This window comes from Felis catus, chromosome X, assembly GCF_018350175.1.
Source record: "Felis catus isolate Fca126 chromosome X, F.catus_Fca126_mat1.0, whole genome shotgun sequence".
In the NCBI taxonomy this organism is placed as follows: Eukaryota; Metazoa; Chordata; class Mammalia; order Carnivora; family Felidae; genus Felis; species Felis catus.
The window spans coordinates 82,995,785-83,017,087 of NC_058386.1; the positions used below are offsets into that span (position 1 = coordinate 82,995,785).

Genomic DNA, 21,303 nt, shown 5'->3' on the forward strand with positions numbered 1-21,303 from the left:
TGTGATGAGCACCAGGTGTTTTATGGAAGTGTTGAATCACTATATTGTACACTTCAAATTAATATTACATTGTAAACTAACTGGAATTTAAATAAAAGCCTAGCAGCCCCTGGGTGGCTCAGTTGGTTAACTGTCCCACTTTTGGTTTCAGCTTGTATCTTGATCTCATGGTCTGTGAGTTCAAGCCCCTGTTGGGCTCTGTGCTGACAGGGCAGAGCCTGCTTGGTATTCTCTCTCTCCATCTCTCTCTGACCCCCCCCCCGATCTCTCTCTCAAAATAAACTTAAAAAAGAAACATAAATAAAACCCCAAGAAATGAAATAAATGATATAGAACACCTCCATCCAAGAAAAAAAAGAGTAAATCAATGAAACCAGAAGCTGGTTCTTGGAAACAATCAATAAAATTGATAAATCTGTAGCCAGGCTTATTAGGAAAAAAGAGAAAGAATTCCAGTAAATAAAATCACAAATGAGAGTGAAGAAGTAACAACCAACACTACAGAAATACAAACAATAATAAGAGTATAAAAACCTATATGTCAACATATTGGACTACTTAGAAGAAATGGCTAAATTCCTACAAATATACAACCTATGAAAATAGAAAAATGAAAAAAATAGAAAATTTGAACAGACCAATTACCAGAAAAGAAATTGCAGCAGTAATCAAAAAAATTCCCAACAAAGACAAATCCAGGAAAATATGACTTCACAGGTGAAATCTACCAAACATTTAAAGAGAAGTTACTACCTATTCATCTCAAACTATCCCCAAAAATAGAAATGGAAAGAAAATTTCCCAACTAATTCCATGAGGCCACATTACCCTGATTCTAAAACCCAAGACCCTGCTAAAAAAGAGAACTACAGTTGACACCAGGGTGGCTCAGTCAGTTAAGTGTCCAACTCTTAATTTTTGCTCAAGTTCACGAATCTTGCTGTTCATGAGATGAAGCCCCATGTTGGGCTCTGTGCTGACAGCTGGGAGCCTGCTTGGTATTTTCTGTCTTCCCTCTCTCTAACTCTCCCCCACTAGCAGTGCTCTTTCTCTCAAAATAAACTTAAAAAAAACTACAGGCCATTATCTCTATGAACATAGATTCAAAATCTGAAGATAAATAAAATAAAATAAATAAAATACTAGCAAACCTCATCCAACACTACATTAGTGAATTACTAATTCGTGAATTAATTACACTACATTAGTGAAACCTTATCCAACATTAAATTAGTGAAGATAAAAATATAAAATACTAGCAAACCTTATCCAACACTACATTAAAAAAAATGATTCACTGCCATGAAGTGGGATTTATTCCTGGGTTGCAAGGGTGGTTCAATGTTCTGAAATCAATCAGCGTGTTATGTCACAGCAATAAGAGACAGGATAAGAACCATATGATCATTTCCCTTGATGCAGAAAAAGCATTTGACAAAATACAACACACATTCATCATAAAACATTTGGGGTACCTGGGTGGCTCAGTCAGTTAAGAGTCTGGCTCTTCACCTAAATGTCCATCAACTGATGAATGGATAAAGAAATTGTGGTTTATATACACAATGGAATACTACGTGGCAATGAGAAAGAATGAAATATGGCCTTTTGTAGCAACGTGGATGGAACTGGAGAGTGTGATGCTAAGTGAAATAAGCCATACAGAGAAAGAGAGATACCATATGGTTTCACTCTTATGTGGATCTTGAGAAACTTAACAGAAACCCATAGGGGAGGGGAAGGAAAAAAAAGAGGTTAGAGTGGGAGAGAGCCAAAGCATAAGAGACTGTTAAAAACTGAGAACAAACTAAAGGTTGATGGGGGAGGGTGGGTGATGGGTATTGAGGAGGGCACCTTTTGGGATGAGCACTGGGTATTGTATGGAAAACAATTTGACAATAAATTTCATATATTGAAATAAAAAAAAAAGAGTCTGGCTCTTCAGCTCAGGTCATGATCGCAAGGTTCATGAGCACAAGCCCAGCATCAGGCTCTGCACTCAGTGCACAGTCTGCTTGGAATTCTCTCCTTCTCTCTCTCTGCCCCTCCCCCACTTGCTCTCCCTCTTTCTCAAAACAAATAAATATTCTTAAAAATAAACACTCAACAAAATAGGTTTAGAGGGGAAATACCTCAACATAATATGGGTCATATATGAAAATTCTACAGCTAATATCGTTCTTAATGGGGAATACCTGAGAGGTTTTTCTCTAAGGTCAGGAACATGGCAAGGATATCCACTTCCAACACTTTTATTCAACAGAGTACTGGAAGTGCTAGCCACAACAGTCAGCCTACAAAAAGAAATAAAAGGCATCCAAATGGGCAAGGAAGAGGTAAAACTTTCACTATTTTCAGATAACATGATACTCTGTGTAGAAAACACAAAAGACTCCACCAAAAAATTTTGTTCTAGAACTGATAAACAAATTGGGTAAAGTCGCAGAATACAAAATCAATCTACCAAAATCTATTGCATTTCTATACACCAATAATGAAGTAGAAGAAAGAGAAATTGAGAAAATCACATTTATAATTATAACAAAAATAATAAGATACCTAGGATAAACCTAACCAAAGAGGTGAAAGACCAAAACTATGAAAAGTATAAAACACTGATGAAAGCAAATGAAGATGACACAAAGAAATAGAATCCATGCTCATGCATTGGAAGAATATCCATACTGTTAAAATATCCATACTACTCAAATTAATTTACACATCTAATGTAACACCTATCAAATTACAAACAGCATTTTTTCACAGAACTAAAACAAACAATTTGTGTGGAACCACACACACACACACAAACAAATAGCCAAGGCAACCTTGAAAAAGAAAAGGAATGCTTATGACATCATAATTCCAGACTAAAGTTATATTACAAAGCTGTAGGAATCAAAACAGTATGGTACTGCCAGTAATATAGACACATAGATCAATGGAACTGAATAGAAAACCCAGAAATGAAACCATAACAATATGGTCATTTAGTGTTTGACAAAGCAGGAAAGAATACCCAATGGAAAAAAATCTTTTCAACAAATGGTGTTGGAAAAAGTGGACAGCAACATGCAAAAGAATGAAACTGGACCAATTATTTTAAGTTAATTAATTTTTAGTTTACATCCAAGTTAGTTAGCATATAGTGCAATAATGATTTCAGGAGTGGAATCCAGTGATTCACCCCCTATATATAACACCCAGTACTCATCCCAGCAAGTGTCCTCCTTAATGCCCCTTGCCCATTTAGCTCATCTCTCTACTCAAAACCCTTCCAGCAACCCTCAGTTCGTTCTCTGTATTTAAGAATCTCTTATGTTTTGTCCCTCTCTGTGTTTTTATATATTTTTGTTTCCCTTCCCTTATGTTCATCTGTTTTGTATCTTTTTAAAAAAAATAATATTTATTCATTTTTGAGAGACAGAGACAGAGTGTGAGTGGGGGAGGGGCAGAGGGAGGGAGACACAGAATCTGAAGCAGGCTTCAGCCTCCAAGCTATTAGCACAGAGCCCGACATGGGGCTTGAACTCACAAACTGTGAGATCATGAACTGAGCTGAAGTTGGAGACTTAACCAACTGAGCTACCCAGGTGCCCCTCATCTGTTTTGTATCTTAAATTCCACATGAGTGAAGTCACATGAAATTTGTCTTTCTCTGATGGACTAATTTTGCTTAGCATAATACACTCTAGTTCCATCCATGTTGTTGCAAATGGAAAGATTCATTCCTTTTCATCACCCAGTAACATCCCATTGTGTGTGTGTGTGTGTGTGTGTGTGTGTATAATCACTTCTTTATCCATTCATCAGTCAATGGACATTTGGGCTCTTTCCATAATTTGGCTATTGTCGATAGCACCGCTATATACATTGGTGTGCATGTGCCCTTCAAATAATCGCTCCTGTATCCTTTGGATAAATACCTAGCAGTGCAATTTCTGGGTCTCAAGATTGTTCTATTTTTAATTTTTTGACCAACCTCCATACTGTTTTCCAGAGTGGCTGCACCAGTTTGCATTCCCACGAGCAGTGCAAAAGGGTTCTGCTTTCTCTGAATCCTCGCCAACATCTGTTGTTGCTTGAGTTGTTAATTTCAGCCATTCTGATAGGTGTGAGATGGTATCTCATTGCAGTTTTGATTTGTGTTTCCCTGATGGTGAGTAATGTTGGCATGTTTTCATGTGCCTGTTAGCCATCTGGATGTCTTCTTTGGGAAAGTGTTCATTCATGTCTGCTGTTCATTTCTACACCGGATTTTTTGTTTTCTTGCATGACTAGTTTGATACTGTACTTATAGATTTTGGATACTAACCCTTTAACTCATATGTCATTTGCAAATATCTTCTCCCATTCCATATGTTGCTTTTTAGTTTTGTTGATTGTTTCCTTTTCTGCAGAAGTGGTTTTTTTTGTTTGTTTGTTTGTTTTTTAATCTTGATGAGGTCCCAATAGTTCATTTTTGTTTTTGTTTCCCTTGCTTCTGGAGACATGTTGAGTCAGAAGTTGCTGTGGATGAGGTCAAAGAGTTTTTTTGTCTGCTTTCTCCTCTAGGATTTTGATGGCTTCTTGTCTTACATTTAGGTCTTTCATCCATTTTGATTTGATTTTTGTGTATAGTGTAAGAAAGTGTTCCAGGTTCATTCTTCTGCATGTTGCTGTCCAATTTTTCCAACACCATTTGCTGAACAGACTGTATTTCATTGGATATTCTTTCTTGATTTGTCAATGGTAAGTAGGCCATACATTTGTGGGTCCATTTCTGGGTTCTGTATTCTGTTCCATTCATCAATGTGTCTGTTTTTGTGCCAGTACCATACTGTTTTGATGATTAGAGCTTTGCAATACATCTTGAAATCTGGAATTGTGACGTCTCCAGCTTTGGTGTTCTTTTTCAGGATTGCTTTGGCTATTCGGGGTCTTTTCTGGTTCCATACAAATTTAAGGATTGTTTGTTTTAGCTATGTGAAGAATGCTGGTATAATTTTGATAGGGATTGCATTGAATATGTAGATGGCTTTGGGTAGTATCGACATTTTTTTAAATTTTTTTTAACGTTTATTTATTTTTGAGACAGAGAGAGACAGAGCATGAATGGGGCAGGGGCAGAGAGAGAGGGAGATACAGAATCAGAAGCAGGCTCCAGGCTCTGAGCCATGAGCCCAGAACCCGACGCGGGGCTCGAACTCACGGACTGCGAGATCGTGACCTGAGCTGAAGTCGGACGCTTAACCGACTGAGCCACCCAGGCGCCCCAGTATCGACATTTTAACAATATTTTTTCTTCCAATCCATAAGCATGGGATATTTTTCATTTTTGTGTAGGTGTGTCTTCTTCAATTTCCTCCAGAAGCTTTTCATAGTATTCAGTGTATAGATTTTTCACCTATTTGGTTAGATTTTTTTTCCTAGGTATTTTACTGTAATGGGTGCAATTGTAAATGGGATAGATTTCTTGATTTCTCTTTCTGTTGCTTCACTATTGGTATATATAAATGCAACCGATTTTTGTGCATTGATTTTATATACTCAGACTTTGCTGAATTCATGGATCATTTCTAGCAGTTGTGTGTGTGTGGGGGGAGGATATTTTGGGTTTTCCATATAGAGTATCATGTCATCTGTGAAGAGTGAAAGTTTCACTCCCTCCTTGCCCATTTGGATGCCTTTTATTTCTTTGTGTTATCTGATTGCTGAGGCTAGGATTTCCAACACGATGGTGAATAACAGTAGTGAGAGTGGACATCTTTGTTGTGTTCTTGACCTTAGGGGGAAAGCTCTCAGGTTTTCCCCTTTGAGGATGGTATTAATGGTGGGTCATTAGTATGTGGCTTTTATGATCTTGAAGTATGATCCATCTATCCCTACTTGCTTGAGGGTTTTTATCAAGAAAGGATGCTGTATTTTGACAAATGCTTTCTCTGCATCTATTGAGAGGATCATGTGATTCTGATTCTTTATTTTATTAATGTGATGTATCACATTGATTGATTTGTGGATATTGAGCCAGCCATGCATCCCAGGTATAAATCTCACTTGATCATGGTGAATAGTTCTTTTCATGTATTGTTGCATCTGGTTGGCTAGTATTGTGTTGAGAATTTTTACATCCATTTTGAATCAAGGTAATGCTGGCCTCATAGAATGAGTTTGGAAGTTTTCCTTCCATTCCTATTTTTTGGAACAGCTTCAAAAGAATAGGTGTTAACTCTTCCTTAAATGTTTGGTAGAATTCCCCTGGAAAGTGATCCGGCCCTGGACTCTTGTTTTCTTGGGGAGATTTTTGATTACTAATTTGATTTCTTTACTGGTTATGGGTCTGTTCAAATTTTATATTTCTTTCTGTTTCAGTTTTGGTAGTGTATATGTTTCTAGAAATGTGTCCATTTCTTCCAGATTGCCCATTTTATTGGCATATAATTGCCCATAATATTCCCTTATTATTGTTTTTATTTCTGCTGTGTTGGTTGTGATCTCTCCTCTTTCATTCTTGATTTTATTTATTTGGGGCCTTTCTTTTTTTCTTTTTGATCAATCTTCCAAGGGATTTATCAATTTTGTGAATTGTTTCAAAGAACCAGCTCCTGATTTCATTCATCTGTTCTACTTTTTTTTGATTTTGAGAGCATTGATTTCTGCTCTAATCTTTATTATTTCCTGTCTTCTGTAGGTTTGGGGTTTTATTTGCTATTCTTTTTCCAGCTCTTTGAGATGTAAGTTTAGGTTGTGTATCTGAGACCTTTCTTCTTTCTTTAGAAAGACCTGGACTGCTATATACTTCCTTCTTATGACTGCCTTTGCTGCATCCCAGAGGTATCAGGGGGTCGTGTTATCATTTTGTTTCTATTTTTTAATGTTTATTTATTTTTGAGAGAGAGAGGGTGTGTGTGTGTGTGTGTGTGTGTGTGTGTGAGCAGGGGAGGGGCAGAGAGGGAGACATAGAATCTGAAGCAGACTCCAGGCTCTGAGCTGTCAGCACAGAACCCGTTGGGGGCTCGAACCCATGAACCGTGAGATCATGACCTAAGCTGAAGTCAGAAACTTAATTGACTGAGCCACCCAGGCGCTCCTATGTTATCATTTTCATTGGCTTTCATATGCTTTTTAATTTCCTCTTTATTTTCTTGGTTTCCGCATTCATTCTTTAGCAGGATATCCTTTAATTTCCAAGTATTCATGGTCTTTCCAAATTTTTTTCTTGTGGCTGATTTCAAGTTTCATAGTGTTGTGGTCTGGAAATATGCAAGGTATGATCTCGATCATTTTTGTACTTGTTGAGGGCTGATCCGTGTCCTAGTATGTGATCTATTCTAGAGAATGTTCCATGTGTACTCAAGATGAATATGTATCCTGTTTCTTTAGGATGAAATGTTCTGTATATGTCTGTTAAGTCCATCCGATCCAGTAAGTCATTCTAAGCCATTGATTCCTTGTTGATTTTCTGTTTAGATGATCTGTCCATTGTTGTAAGTGGGGTATTGAAGTCCCCTACTAATAGTATTATTATCAATGAGTTTCTGTATGTTTGTAATCAGTTGATTTATATATCTTGGGGTGTCCACCTTGGGAGCATAAACGCTTACAATTTATAGATCTTGGTAGATAGAACTCTTAATTATGATATAATGCCCTTCTTCATCTCTTGTTACAAATTATGATATAATGCCCTTCTTAATCTCTTGTTACAGTCTTTATTTTAAAATCTAGTTTGTATGATATAAGTATGGCTACTCCAGATTTCTTTTGGTGACCATTAGCATGATAGATGGTTCTCCATCCCCTTATTTTCAGTCTAAAGGTAGCTTTAGGTCTAAAATGAGTCTCTTGTAAACAGCATATAGATGGATCTTGGGTTTTTTTTTATCCATTCTGATACCCTATGTATTTTTATTGGAGTGTTTAGTCCATTGACATTTAGAGTGAGTACTGAAAGATATGAATTTATTGCCATGGTATTGCCTGTAGAGTTGGAGTTTCTGGTGGTGTTCTCTGTTTTTTCCTAGTCTTTTTTGTTTTGTTTCATCGTTTCCCCCCTCAGAGTGTCCCCCTTAAAATTTCATGTAGGGGTGGTTTAGTGGTCACAAACTCCTTTAGTTTTTGTTTGTCTGGAAAACTCTTTATCTCTCCTTCCATTTTGAATGATAGCCTTTTTGGATAAAGAATTCTTGGCTACATATTCTTCTGATTCAGAACATGAATATATCCTGCCACTCCTTTCTGGCCTGTCAAGTTTCTGTGGATAGGTCTGCTGCAAACCTGATGTGTCTTCCCTTATAGGTTAAGGACTCTTTCCCTTGCTGCTTTCATAATTCTTTTTTTGTCTTTTTATTTTGTGAATTTCACTGTGGTATGCCTTGTCTGTGTATTTTGTGAATTTCACTATGGCATGTCTTGTTAATGGTCTTTTTTTTTGCATCTAATGGGAGTTCTCTGTGCTTCTTAGAATTTGATGTCTGTCTTTCCCCAGATTAGGAATGTTTTCCACTATAATTTGTTCACATAAGCCTTCTACCCTTTTTTTCTCTCTTCATCTTCTAGGACTCTTCATATTTGGATGTTATTCATTTTTAATAAGCCACTGAGTTCTCTAATTCTGGTTTTGTGATCTTTTGCCTTGGTTTCCATCTTTTTTCTGCTTCATTATTCTCCATAATTTTTCTTCTATATCGCTGATTCATGCTCTGTTTCATCCATCCTTGCCACTGTGGATGTCCATTTGAGATTATGTCTTGGTTATAGCATTTTTAATTTCTTCTTATGTTTTATTTCTTTTACGTCCACAGAAAGGGATTGAATGCTTTTTTCAACCTCAGCTAGTAGTCCTATCATCATGATTCTAAATTCTAGTTCAGACATCTTGCTTATATATGTGTTGATTAAGCCCCTGGCTGCCATTTCTTACTGTTCTTTCTTTTGGGGTGAACTCCTTTATTTTGTCATTTTGGAGGAAGAAAAGAATTAATAAAATAAATAAAAATTAAAAATTAAAAAAATTAAAACAACACATAAAATCAGGTAAAGGAAGCTAAATCCTAGGTGTGTTTTGGTCTGATTGTTGAAAGAAGCTTGATGGAATAGGGGGAAAAGGGAAAGAAAAGAAAAAAAGAAAGAAAAAGTAAGAAAAGGCTTAAAATTTTTTTAATGTATACAGTAAAATAGAATAAAATAAAATGAAGAAAGTGTAATAGAATTTTAAAAATTTACAGAACAATAAAAAACATAGTAAAAAGATTTTTTGAAAAAATTTAAAAATAAAAATAAATTTTTCTCTTTCTGTATCCAAGAAAAAGAAAAGAAAGGACAAAAAGAAAAAGGAAGAAATAATTTAAACAAAAGCAAAAAAAAAAATAAAGGAATAGATGAAACAGAAAACAGAATGAAACTCGAATGAAGTTATATCCAGTTTCCCCTAGAACTTAAACTATGAATCATTCTATAGTGTGGACACTAAGCAGACAGACTTGTGTTGGTCCTCTAGGGCTTGTACTTGGAGGGCACAGTTGGATGGGGCTTGGTGTAATGGTTCCGTTCTCCACTAGGTGGCCCTGCTTATCTTACTGTGTGGATCTGTGTGGCATGCCTGTGCACTCACGTGTATGTGCATGTGTTGGAGAGGTGAACATGGCATTGCCCAGCTTCCTAGTTTCTGGCACAGGAACTCTGAGCTCCCACCAACCTGCAGTCAAGCATCCTTCCTTTGTCTCAGGCTTCCACCAACTCCCTGCTTCTACACTGTCCATGTCTAAGTTGTCATTGTGCCAGGCAGCTCCTTCCTCCTGAATTTTACCTCAGATGGGGCTGTGTTTCCAAATTCCTCACTTTTGAAAACCCTGCAGCTTGGACCTGCTCTGACCCTCTGGGGGAGGCACTGACTGGGTGCCTGCTTGCCCCATATAAAGTTTGTGTGATCACACAGTGGCAAAGTTTCAGTAATTATGGCACATCACAACACATATCTGGCACCAGTTTTCACCTCATTCTGGAGTTTTTTTGCAATACCAGCAAACGTGGTTGTTCTCTGGGGTCTGCTGGGACCTTTGTCTGTGGGGAGGCCAAATGACATCTACCAAATGCCCTCTAAGCAGGGGAACCACTTCTCTCCATGTGGCTCAAAGACCCCTCAGACCTCACTGCCTACTCCTGGGGATTCTCCCTTCCTTCCCACCAGAGCACAGCCAGGTATTGAACTCTGGAATTTCCAACTCTGTGCTCCCCTGTTTATAGAGGCCTAATGGTATTGAAACCCTCTTCTTTCCCCAATGTTTTGGGGGAACAGATTTCTTGTTCAGAACCATGTGCATGTTCCCACTCTTTCTCTTTCTCTCCAGCTACTTTTGGGAGAGTGCTGTTCCTATACTCTCCCAATGTACCACACTCTCCCACCCTTTCTCTGTCCTCTCCACAAAAATAGCTCCCTAACCTCCGTGGCTTTTCCCTCTTCCAGTTCACTTCTCCACACAACATATCTGCTGAGTTCTGTGGCTCAAGTTATGCAGATTGTTGTGTTAATCCTCAGATCAATTTCCTAAGTGTGCAAAATAGTTTAGTGCTGATCTAGCTGCATTTCAGGGAGGAGAGAAGCCAAGAATTTCCATGCTGCTCTGCCACCTTCTAGATCACTTTCTTACACTATACACAAAAATACATTCAAAATGTATTAAAAAACTAAATGTGAGACTTGAAATCATAAAAATCCTAGAAGAGAGCATGGGCAGTAACTTCTCTGACATCACCTGTAGCAACTTTTTTTCTAGATAGGTTTCCCAACGCAAGGGATACAAAAGAAATAATAAACGATTCAGAATATATTAAAATTAAAAAAAAAAACTTCTGCACAGAGAAGGAAACAATTGACAAAACTAAAAGACAACCTAGTGAATGGGAGAATATATTTGCAAATTACATGTCTGATTAAGAGTTAATATCCAAAATATATGTAGAACTGATACAACTCAATCCCCAAAAAAACAAATAATCCAATTAAAAATGAGTAGAAGACATGAGCAGACACTTCTCCAATGCAGACACACAGTGAAGAATTGGTGGTATAGTGGTGAGCATAGCTGCCTTCCAATGCAGACACACAGACTGCAAACAAACACATGAAAAGATGCTTATCATCACTCATCATAAGGGAAAATAAAATCAAAACAACAATAAGATATAACCTGACACTTATAAAAAATGTCAAAAATGAAAAACAAAAAACAACAGGTGCTGTTGAGGATGTGTAGACAAAGGAATTCTCAATCATTGTTTGTGGGAATGCAAACTAATGCAGCCACTGTTGAAAACAGTATAGGTATTTCTCAAAAAATTAAAACAAGAACTATCCTATGATCCAGCACCTTCACTCTTTACCCAATGAATATAAGAACACTAATTCAAGGGGATACATGCACCCTTATGTTTATAGCAGCATTATGTACAATATCCAGGATATAGCATGAGCTGAAGTGTCAATCAATAGATGAATGGGTAAAGAAAATGTGGTATAAATATGCAATGTTATATTATTCAACCATAAAAAAAATGAAACTTGCCATTTGTGATCAAAGACCTAAATGTGAGACAGGAAACCATCAAAATCCTAGAGAAGAACACAGGCAGCAACTTTTTTGACCACAGCTGTAGCAACTAATTGTGAGAAACATCTCTGGAAGCAAGGAAAACAAAAGCAAAAATGAACAATTGTGACTTATCAAGATAAAATCTTCTTTATGCACAGTGAAGGAAACAACACAACTAACAGGCACCTAAAGAATGAGAGAAGATATTTGCAGATGACATATCGGATAAAGGGTTAGTATCCAAAATCTATAAAAAACTTACCAAACTCAACACCCAAAAAACAAACAACACAGTTAAGAAATGCGTAGAGGATATGAATAGACACTTTTCCAAAGAAGACATCACATGGCTAACAGGCACATGAACAGATGCTCAACATCAATCATAAGGGAAATACAAATCAAAACCACAATGAGATACCACCTCACACCTGTCAGAATGGCTAAAATTAACAACAAATACAAAAAACGGGTGTTGGTGAAGATGTGGATAAAGGGGAACATACTTGCACTGCTGGTGGAATGCAAACTGGTGCAACCTCTCTGGGGAACAGTATTACACTACTACATATTTACCCAATTACACTACAATGTATGTACCCAAAGGATACAAAAAATACTGGTTAAAAGTGACACTGTTGCAACGTAGTGCAAAACCAATTGCACTACTTCGTATTTACCCAAAGGATACAAAAATACTGATTAGAAGGGACACATGCACCCTAATGTTTAGAGCAGTAGTATAAACAATAACCAAAGTATGGAAAGAGCCCAAATGTTCATCAAATGATGAATGGATAAAACAAGAAGTTGTATATATACATACACAATCGAATATTACTCAACCATCAAAAGAATGAAAGTTTGGATTTGCTATGACATGGGTGGAGCTAGAGTGTATTATGCTAAGCAAAATAAGTCAGAGAAAGACAAATGTCATAGGATTTCAGTCATATGTGGAATTAAGGAAACAAAACAGTTGAAGATAGGGGAACTGAAAAAAACAGAGGAAAGCAAACCATAAGACACTCTTAACTATACAGAACAAACTGTGGATTGATGGAGGTGGGAGGAGAACTGGTTAAATGGGTGATGAGTATTAAGGAGGGCACTTGTGATGAGCATTGGTTGTTATATGTAAATGATGAGTCACTAAATTCTATTCCTGAAACCAATATTGCCCTATACCCTGTATGTTAACTAACTAGAATTTAAATAAAATTTTTAAACGAAAAAAAGGAACTTGTTATTTGCAACAATCTGGATGGAGTTAGAGATTATAATCCTAAGTGAAATAACTCTGTCAACGAAGGACAAATACCATATGATTTCACTAATATGTGGAATTTAAGAAACAAATGAACAAAGGAGAAAATTAGAGAAAGAGAAATCAAGAAACACACTCTTAACTATAGAAAACAAACTGAAGGTTTTCAGAAGGGACGTGGGGCTGGGTGGGTGAAATAAGTGATGGGGATTAAGTAGTGCAATTGTGATAAGCACTAGGTGGAGTACAGAATAGTTGAAACACTATATTATACACCTGAATCTAATATAACAGTGTATGTTACCTAACTGGAATTAAAATAAAAACTTAAAAAAAACTAGTATATTTATTTATGTGATCATTATTCATAAGAGCCAAAAGTGAAAACAACATAAATGTCTACCAATGAGTGAATGAATGAATGAATAAATTTAATGTAGAATATTATTTGACAAAATTGGAATAAAGTACTGACACATGCTGCAATAGAGATGAACCTTGAAAATGTTAAGCCAAGTGAAAGAAGCTAAATATGAAAAAGACCATACATCATACAATTATATGGAGTGTGCACAGGGAACCCATTAATATGCTGTGCCCACGAAATCCCCCCCCCTTTCCATGTTGACTTTCATAAAGTTCTATCTGGTGGATTTGTGTCACAGGTATTCATTCTTACTTTTCTGCTGAGAAATGTTTATTCTGCAGTTCAAGTTTTGACAAAAGGTGGCACCAAACAACAACCGTCTTAAATCTTCTTTCCTAAGAAGTGTCTACAAAGAGTAAAAAATACTAACAATCTCTTAAACCCAGGCTTTGCAATAAACATAATGATTTTAATTCTGTATGAAAAAAACCTTGTAGATGTAAAAAAGATTGTGAAAACATATAGTACTGGGCCTGCAGAGCATGAAACACCAGGAGGAAGTGGTGGGACTTGGCAGTTGGCAGGTGTGTAAACATTCTGCAGGGCAGAAAACAGGGGTGGAAGAGTGACTGAGAGAGTCTGGGGCATCAGAGCAGTATCTTAGTGGTTGTGTCCTGTGTCATGGACAGTGGAGATGCCGCCAACAACAACAACAACAACAACAACAACAACAACAAAACAGACTCTTAAATATAGAGAACAAGTTGGTGGTTGCAAGAGGGGAGGTGAGTGGGGGAATTGGTGAAATAGGTGAAGGCGATTAAGAGTTCACTTACTATGGTGAGTGCTGAGTAATGAGAATGAGTAATGAGAATTGTTGAATCATTACATTGTACACCAGAAACTAATATAGCACTGTATGTTAGTTTTACTTAAATTGAATTTAAAAAAAAGAAAGAAATCACATTTGGTTTAAATGGACTAGATTCATTATATAAGCATAAAAGAAAATGTATATAAAAATAATTTTCTTTATAAACATATTATTATAAAGACTCATAGTGTCATATGTTGGTCTTCTAAATATAGAGCTTTTTAAATAAAAAAAATCAGCAGAGTGTGCTTGTTAATGTAGCAGATACATGGGCCAGCCTAGGTCTGTTGTACGAACAATAGGGAGGTGGGGTGGGAGTGTCTACATTTTGAATGATTTCTCCTGTGTATTATGGTATGTTTTTCAACATTTAAAAGCACTACTATAGATGTGCAACAAGGTGTTCTTAAAATGTGGGTTTCTTAGGGCACCTGGGTGGCTCTTCCGTCAAGTGTCTAACTTTGGCTCAGGTCATGATCTCACAGTTTGTGAGTTCAAGCCCTTCAAGGAGCTCACTGCTGTCAGCCTGAGCTGGCTTCAGATTCTGTCTCCATTTCTCTCTGCCCCTTCCCCACTCATGCTTTCTCTCTCTCTGTCTCTCAAAAATAAATAAAGATTAAAAGTGTTTTTTTTTTAATGTGGGATCATTTAATGCCTCATTTTGGTATTAATTTTTTGCTACAACTGGCCTTTAAATATCTGTATCTGCTCTATCTGGATCAAAAGTGAACAATTCTTGAGTGCCTGAGTGGCTCAGATGCTTAAAGCTTCTGACTTGGGCTCAGGTCATGATCTCATGGTTCGTGGGTTCAAGCCCCACACTGTCAGTGCAGAACCTGCTTGGGATTTTCTCCCTCTCCCTCCCTCTCTTTGCCCCACCCAACTTACACTTTCTCAAAAATAAATTAATAAACTTTTAAAAAGTGAACATTCCTTTCTCTTCAATCATACTTAATCAGCGCTTGATATGGGAGACACTGCAGTATTTTACTAAGGCTCACATAACAAAGTATCACAAACTGGGTGGCTTAATCCATAGAAATCCATTGTCTCACAGTTATGGAGACTAAACCCCTGAAATCAAGGTGTTGCTGGGGCAATGCTCCCTCAGAATCCCTTCAAGGACTGTATCCATGTTTCTTCCTAGCTTCTGCTGGTTTGCTGGCAATCTCTGCATTTCTTGGCTTGCTATTACTCCAATCTCTGCCTTCACTGTCATATGGTGTTATCCTTGTTCTGTCTTCACATGGTGTTTTCTTATAAGGACACCAGTCACATTGGTTTAGGGACACACCCTACTTTATTATAACTTCATCTTACGTAATTACATCCTCAACATCCATAGTTCCACATAAAGTTACTTTGTGAGGAACTGGGCATTAAGACTTCAACTTCTATTTTTTGGAATGACTTAATTCAACCCACAACTGTCACTGAATTAGTTGCTGAGGATGCCACACCTTGAACAAGACAAGGCAGTGTCTTTGGCACTTTGTTTCTGCTTGGGAAAACTGGCAATAAGCAGGTTAGCAATCAATAAGTAGGACAATTGAATATGGAAATGAGTGCTTTCAAGACAATAAAGGAATCCATTGAGGAGGAAAAGGTGGGGATGAGGATTTTTATAAATGGGGCTGTCAGTGAGCCCTAGACAACAAGAGGAAAACAGGCATGGGATGGCCTTTTCATGGGACCAGTTTTTTTCCATTGGGAAATGAGCTGGAGTGGCTGAAACCTGGCAGGCAAAAGGCAAGTGGTAGATGAGGTTGAAGGGCATAACCATTGGGAAATAACCATTAGGAGAATCCTGCAGAAGTCCAGAGGAAGAGCAAGGAAGCAACAGCCTAGCACTGCAGGAATGTGCAGTGGACATGGTTGGCCCTAAACAAGGTTTGTTGGAAGTTACACAGTTGGAATCTGTAGTGGCTGTGGATTAGGGTATGTGAGAATAAGACTGAATCCAGGATGAGCCCCTCGGATTTTTCTTTGGCCATGTACAGAAATGGTGGTGATTTTTCCTGACATAGGTTGTTCCAAGCACTTTTGAAATATTTCATGTTACATAGTTAGGTATCCAATGATGGTTATAGTGGCAGTGATTTAAAACACGTATCAAAAAAAATAATAAACACATGCATCAGTTGATGAATAGGATTTACTTGCAAGATTATGAAGCTGTATTAAAAGCATACAAAAACATTTTTAAGCTAAACCAAAAGAATCTGAACTTGCATATATTTATAAAAACATATGACATTTATTGAGTTATTATTATGTGCCCTGTACTGTTCTAAGTGAGTTCATGCATTAGTTCAACCAATTCTCAAAATGACATGAGGAAGGGCCAACTGTTTTCCCCATTTTATAGAATATGAAACTGAGGCACATAGAAGTTCTTTAACTCTCCCAGGATTCCCACTGTCACTTCAGTAGCATTGTAAAAGTTATATGATTTTTGACTATTCATCCTTGTGAAAACCAAAATGCGTATGCAGTTTTGCTTTAAACTTTTTTCTTCTCCAATTAGTACTGTATAAATGAAATTTTGCAGGTAAGGAAATTGGGTGACTATAATGTGAAGTAAAAGTTATCAAACTCACACTGTTTGTAAGTGGAGAACTAGGGTTTAGCCCTTCTCTGTTTCCAGAGCCCACACTCCTAACCAGTAAACTTAGAAAGAAGAAAGAGACATTGGTTGAACTTCATTAACCAACAGTGAATGATATTAGGCTGATCCATATCTCTTTCAGTGGTGTCAAAAAGAAAACCACAGGCGTAATGTAGAATCACTCAATGTTAAGCCAAGTCACCAAACTTCAGCTTAGCACCTAACATAATTACATTTTCAACCTTCCCAGAAATGTCATTTAAACTGGTCAATCATGAATTTTCTGGTCAGCACCAATACTGCAATGTGTCACGTGAACCATCCAATCGCCCAAAGGAAGAGAAGATAATCTAATAAGACCCTTTTCTTCCAAAGGGAGGTGACCTCACCCAAATCCTTTTTTTCTGCTTATGACTAATTTGTACTTCCATTAAAACCCTTTCTGGTCCTCTAGCTTTCTGGGGCCCCTCTACTTGCTAGATAGAATGCCCTCTGGTGAATTGCTTAACAAAGCCAGTTAAATCTTAACATTCACTCCGTTGAATTTGTGTTAACAGTGAAAAATATGCTTCAGTAAGCATTTTTGCATATGTGGAGGGTATTTTTTTAAGAAAAGTGAGAAGATGATAATTATAAAAGCAAAAGGACAACAATACAGTTACTGTACCTTAGACAATTTAGCATTTTCCATCTTTTTCATTTGGTTCTTACAGCCTTTGGTGATATCTCATTGTGGTTTTATATAAATTGATGTCAGCTCTTAGGTCTTTTTTCTTCTAAACGTCCTCTTATCATTTTCATGTTCCACTGATTAACTTCACAAACTGGATCTCTGCCCCATGGTATTGCATTCTGGATTATGTCATTGTATCTCTATTGTGTTGTATATTCTGTTCCTCTGGTCCCTCTTGTTTCCTTCAAGTTGGTAATTAGATACAGAGTCCTGCTCAGATTCTGGTTTTTAAGAAAGAGTACCTCAGATGTGCTGTTTAATTTCTTGTAGTGTTATATCATGAGCATCATTGTGTCTTGCTGTCTTGCCTCCTCTGTCTTTGCGATGTATCCTTGGGTTCAGATGTTTTCAACCTGATCCATTCACTATGAAATTTCCCATCTGCCTTTCACTCAGGTTTTTTGGATCCTTTTAAATATTAATACCTAGATCTACATTTCATTAACAGATACAAGGGGTGATGTTTCAATTCTATAATCTCTTCTGCATTTATTAGCTAGAATTCTTCTATACAACAAACTACCCCTTAATTAAGTGGTTACTTGATCTATACGGAAAGGAAGAATGAATGCTTACTTTTGCACTATTTCCACTTTTCAAAACGATGCCATATTTCACTGATATCCTCCAAAGATGAATATTGAGTTGGTTTCATTTTTTTTTTTTTTTGTTTTCCTTTAAAGTGTCCTCATGAGCTCTAGATGTTTATATATTTGAGTTTGGGATCTATTGCAGTCATTAATAACTATGATGTTGAAATTGTTCTGTCTTTGGCCTATGGAATCCCCTTTGGGTTGGGATTTGTGTCTTTGATATGTTTTCTGGTATAAGCATTTGGTCCAAACTCACCTGGTGCAATCCCTACAAAGTCCCAGAATTAGACATTTTTCCAAGGAAGCCTAGTTCCTCTTAGGGGAACATGTTTTTAGACAGTTCAATCTGGGACCTAGAGGTGCTCATTGTTACTGGATTGGCCATTGTTTTTGTTCTTTCCAGTGCATGGAGCCTAAAAATACATATAGGCTTTCCTGTAAAAGCAACATCTTTGTGACATTTTTAACTTTAGTATTCCTCTCCTTTTTCTTCCCCCTCTCCTTAAACAGAATCTACACAAACTTCCTCATAATAATTGTCAAGGTTAGCCATGTTCTCACAGGCCTCAGAAAACTCCCATTCCTCCATGCCTTCATTCATATTACAGTGAACAAAGACATTCTTGGCATACATCAGGTCAAACTTGTGCTCCACGCCAGCCCAGACCTCAAGAATGGCTCTGGTGTTGCTCGGCATGCACACAATTTGCTGTACATTGAACAGGTCTCCTGCACCAGGTAGCACAGTGGGAGGCTATTAATTAATGACAATTTTGAAGGAGTGGGGCAACAGTACACTAACTGAATGGTACACTTGATCTTGATGGTGGCAATGACAGCAATGATATCTTTGGAAACCATGTCACCATGACACAACAGGCAACAACCCATGTATTTACCATGGTGAGGATCACATTTCACCATCTGGTGGGCTGGCTCAAAGCATGAATTGTTGATTTCTGCTACAGAAAGCTGTTAATGGTAGGCTTTCTCGGAATAGATGATGGGAACATATGTGGCCAGAGTAAAGTGGATGCAGGGATACGGCACCAGGTTAGTCTGGAATCTGTAAGATCAACATTCAGAGCTCCATCAAATCTGAGGGAAACAGTGATGAAGAACATAATTTGACCTATAAACCTATTTAGGTTATTGTAGGTTGGGTGTTCAATATTGAGGTTTCTATGACAGATGTCATAGATAGCCTCATTGTCTACCATGAAGGCACAATCAGAATGCTGCGGGTAATGAGGATGGAGTTGTAGGGCTCAACTACATCTGTGGAAGCCTGAGGAGGGAGGTAAATTGACAACTCCAGCTCAAACTTCCTGCCATAATTAACAGAGAGATGTTCCATCAGCAGGGAGGTGAACCTAGAAATGGTTCCCCTCCAAAGCTGTGGAAAACCAAGAAGTCTGGAAGACCTATGCACTGGTTCAGCCAGTTTTGGAATTCAGCCCAAGACAAGGTCAAGGATCTCCTTGCCAATGGTGTAGTGCCCTCAGGCATAGTTATTTCCAGCATGTTCCTTGCCTCTGATGAACTGCTCAAGGTGGAAAAGCTGGTGGTAGGTTCCAGTGTGAATTTCCTCAATGACTTTGGGTTCCAGGTCTGCAAACACTGCCCTAGGCACATGCCTGCCAGCACCCATCTCACTGGTACAGGTGTTGAAGGAGCTCCCAGCAGGCGTTGCCAATCTGAACACCAGCCTGGTCAACTTGGATGGAGGTGCACTCACACATGGTTGTTGCTTTGCAGCTGCTGAGCAGATAGCAGAGAGGAAGAGGAGAGGTTGTTGCTTCTTACGGCATGACTCTTAAGTGGTCATTATAAGAAAACCTGAAAAAGATACCATTTTGTGTCTTATAATTTTTAACACCTACTCTATTATTAACTTTCAAATATGCAAGACAATATTGTTACCATAGAACTGTAGTCATCATACTGAACATTACATCTCCATGACTTATTTTTGCTGGAAGTTTGTACTTTTAACCCCATTCAACCATTTTGCCCACTTGGCACCCGTCATCTAGGTATTCAATACATCAAAAAGTCTCTGACAGTTGCTGTACATAGATTCTGGTATGTTTTGTTTTCATTATTATTATCCTTTTAAAATCCAACAATTATAATCTGTATTTCCATTTGGGCCCAAGATTTAAGACTCTCAAGTAGAATCCATTTTCATGAATATTCCATGTTCTTCTGAAAAGTGTCTTGTCTAATAGAGATCAAAATTCAGTATCTCTATATATAAGGTCCACCTTTGGGATTATGTTGTTTCAGTCTCCTCTACAATGACTAAAAGTATCTCCATTTGAACATTTATGGATTGTGGAAAGTGTATTAGAATCATCTATAATCAGTGTGCTTCTTCCTGTTGCCCTTTGTACCTAATGTAGTTTTTGCTGTATGAATACTTTTACCATGTGATTGTGTATATAAATATAAATATTACACATCATACTTGTGAAATTTAGCCATTAGCATGAAAAATTAACTTTTTTCTTTTTAAACCCATTTAAACCTTAATTTTACTTTCTCAAATACTGAGATTATAACACCTCTTTTCTTGTTGTTGGCAATTCCTGATATATATACCTTTATTTCAAAATTTGTGTCAGGGTGCCTGGGTGCCTCAGTTGGTTGAGTGTCCAACTCTTGATTGCATTTCAGGCCATGATCCCAGGGTCATGGGATCAAAACCCAGGTCGGGTTCTGTGCTGAGGCTCTCCCCCACTCATACTCACTCTCTCTCTAAAATTAAAAAAAAGTTAATATATGTGAATTCCTTTGTGTTAGGCATATCTCTGGAAGAAGCATAGGTTTTGTATTTTCCTATAATAGGTAATTTGAAAACAGTTTTACTAGATGAGTTTGGTGTATTTACATTAACTTACATGATCAATGTGTCTAATCACTTGGGCTCACTCATGTTACATAGATAATAAACTCATAGAAGTTATATACTCTTATACTAGATCATGTGTTTCATGTGCTCACTCTATTTATATAAGATGGCTGTTGTTTTCTCTTAGTGGTACTTTTATACTAAATTTCTAGCTACCCCACTTAATATTCTTGATATGGAATAAAATCTTACCAATGAATACAGAAATAGCCAACTTATATTAACAGATATTTCACATAATAATAATATACATACTCATTAATCTTTAAGAAATATGCTAAGTTGGGGTGACTGGGTGCCTCAGTCGGTTAAGTGTACAACTCTTGATTTCAGCTCAGATCATGATCTCATGGTTTGTGGAACTGAGCCCCTCCTTG

At 37.4% G+C, this 21,303-nt stretch overlaps 1 pseudogene; it reads right to left on the minus strand.

Annotated features, from left to right (window-relative positions):
• Positions 1 to 16,215: 16,215 nt before the first annotated feature.
• On the minus strand, positions 16,216 to 19,917 carry LOC109496562 (annotated as a pseudogene).
• Between the last annotated feature and the right edge of the window lie 1,386 nt (positions 19,918 to 21,303).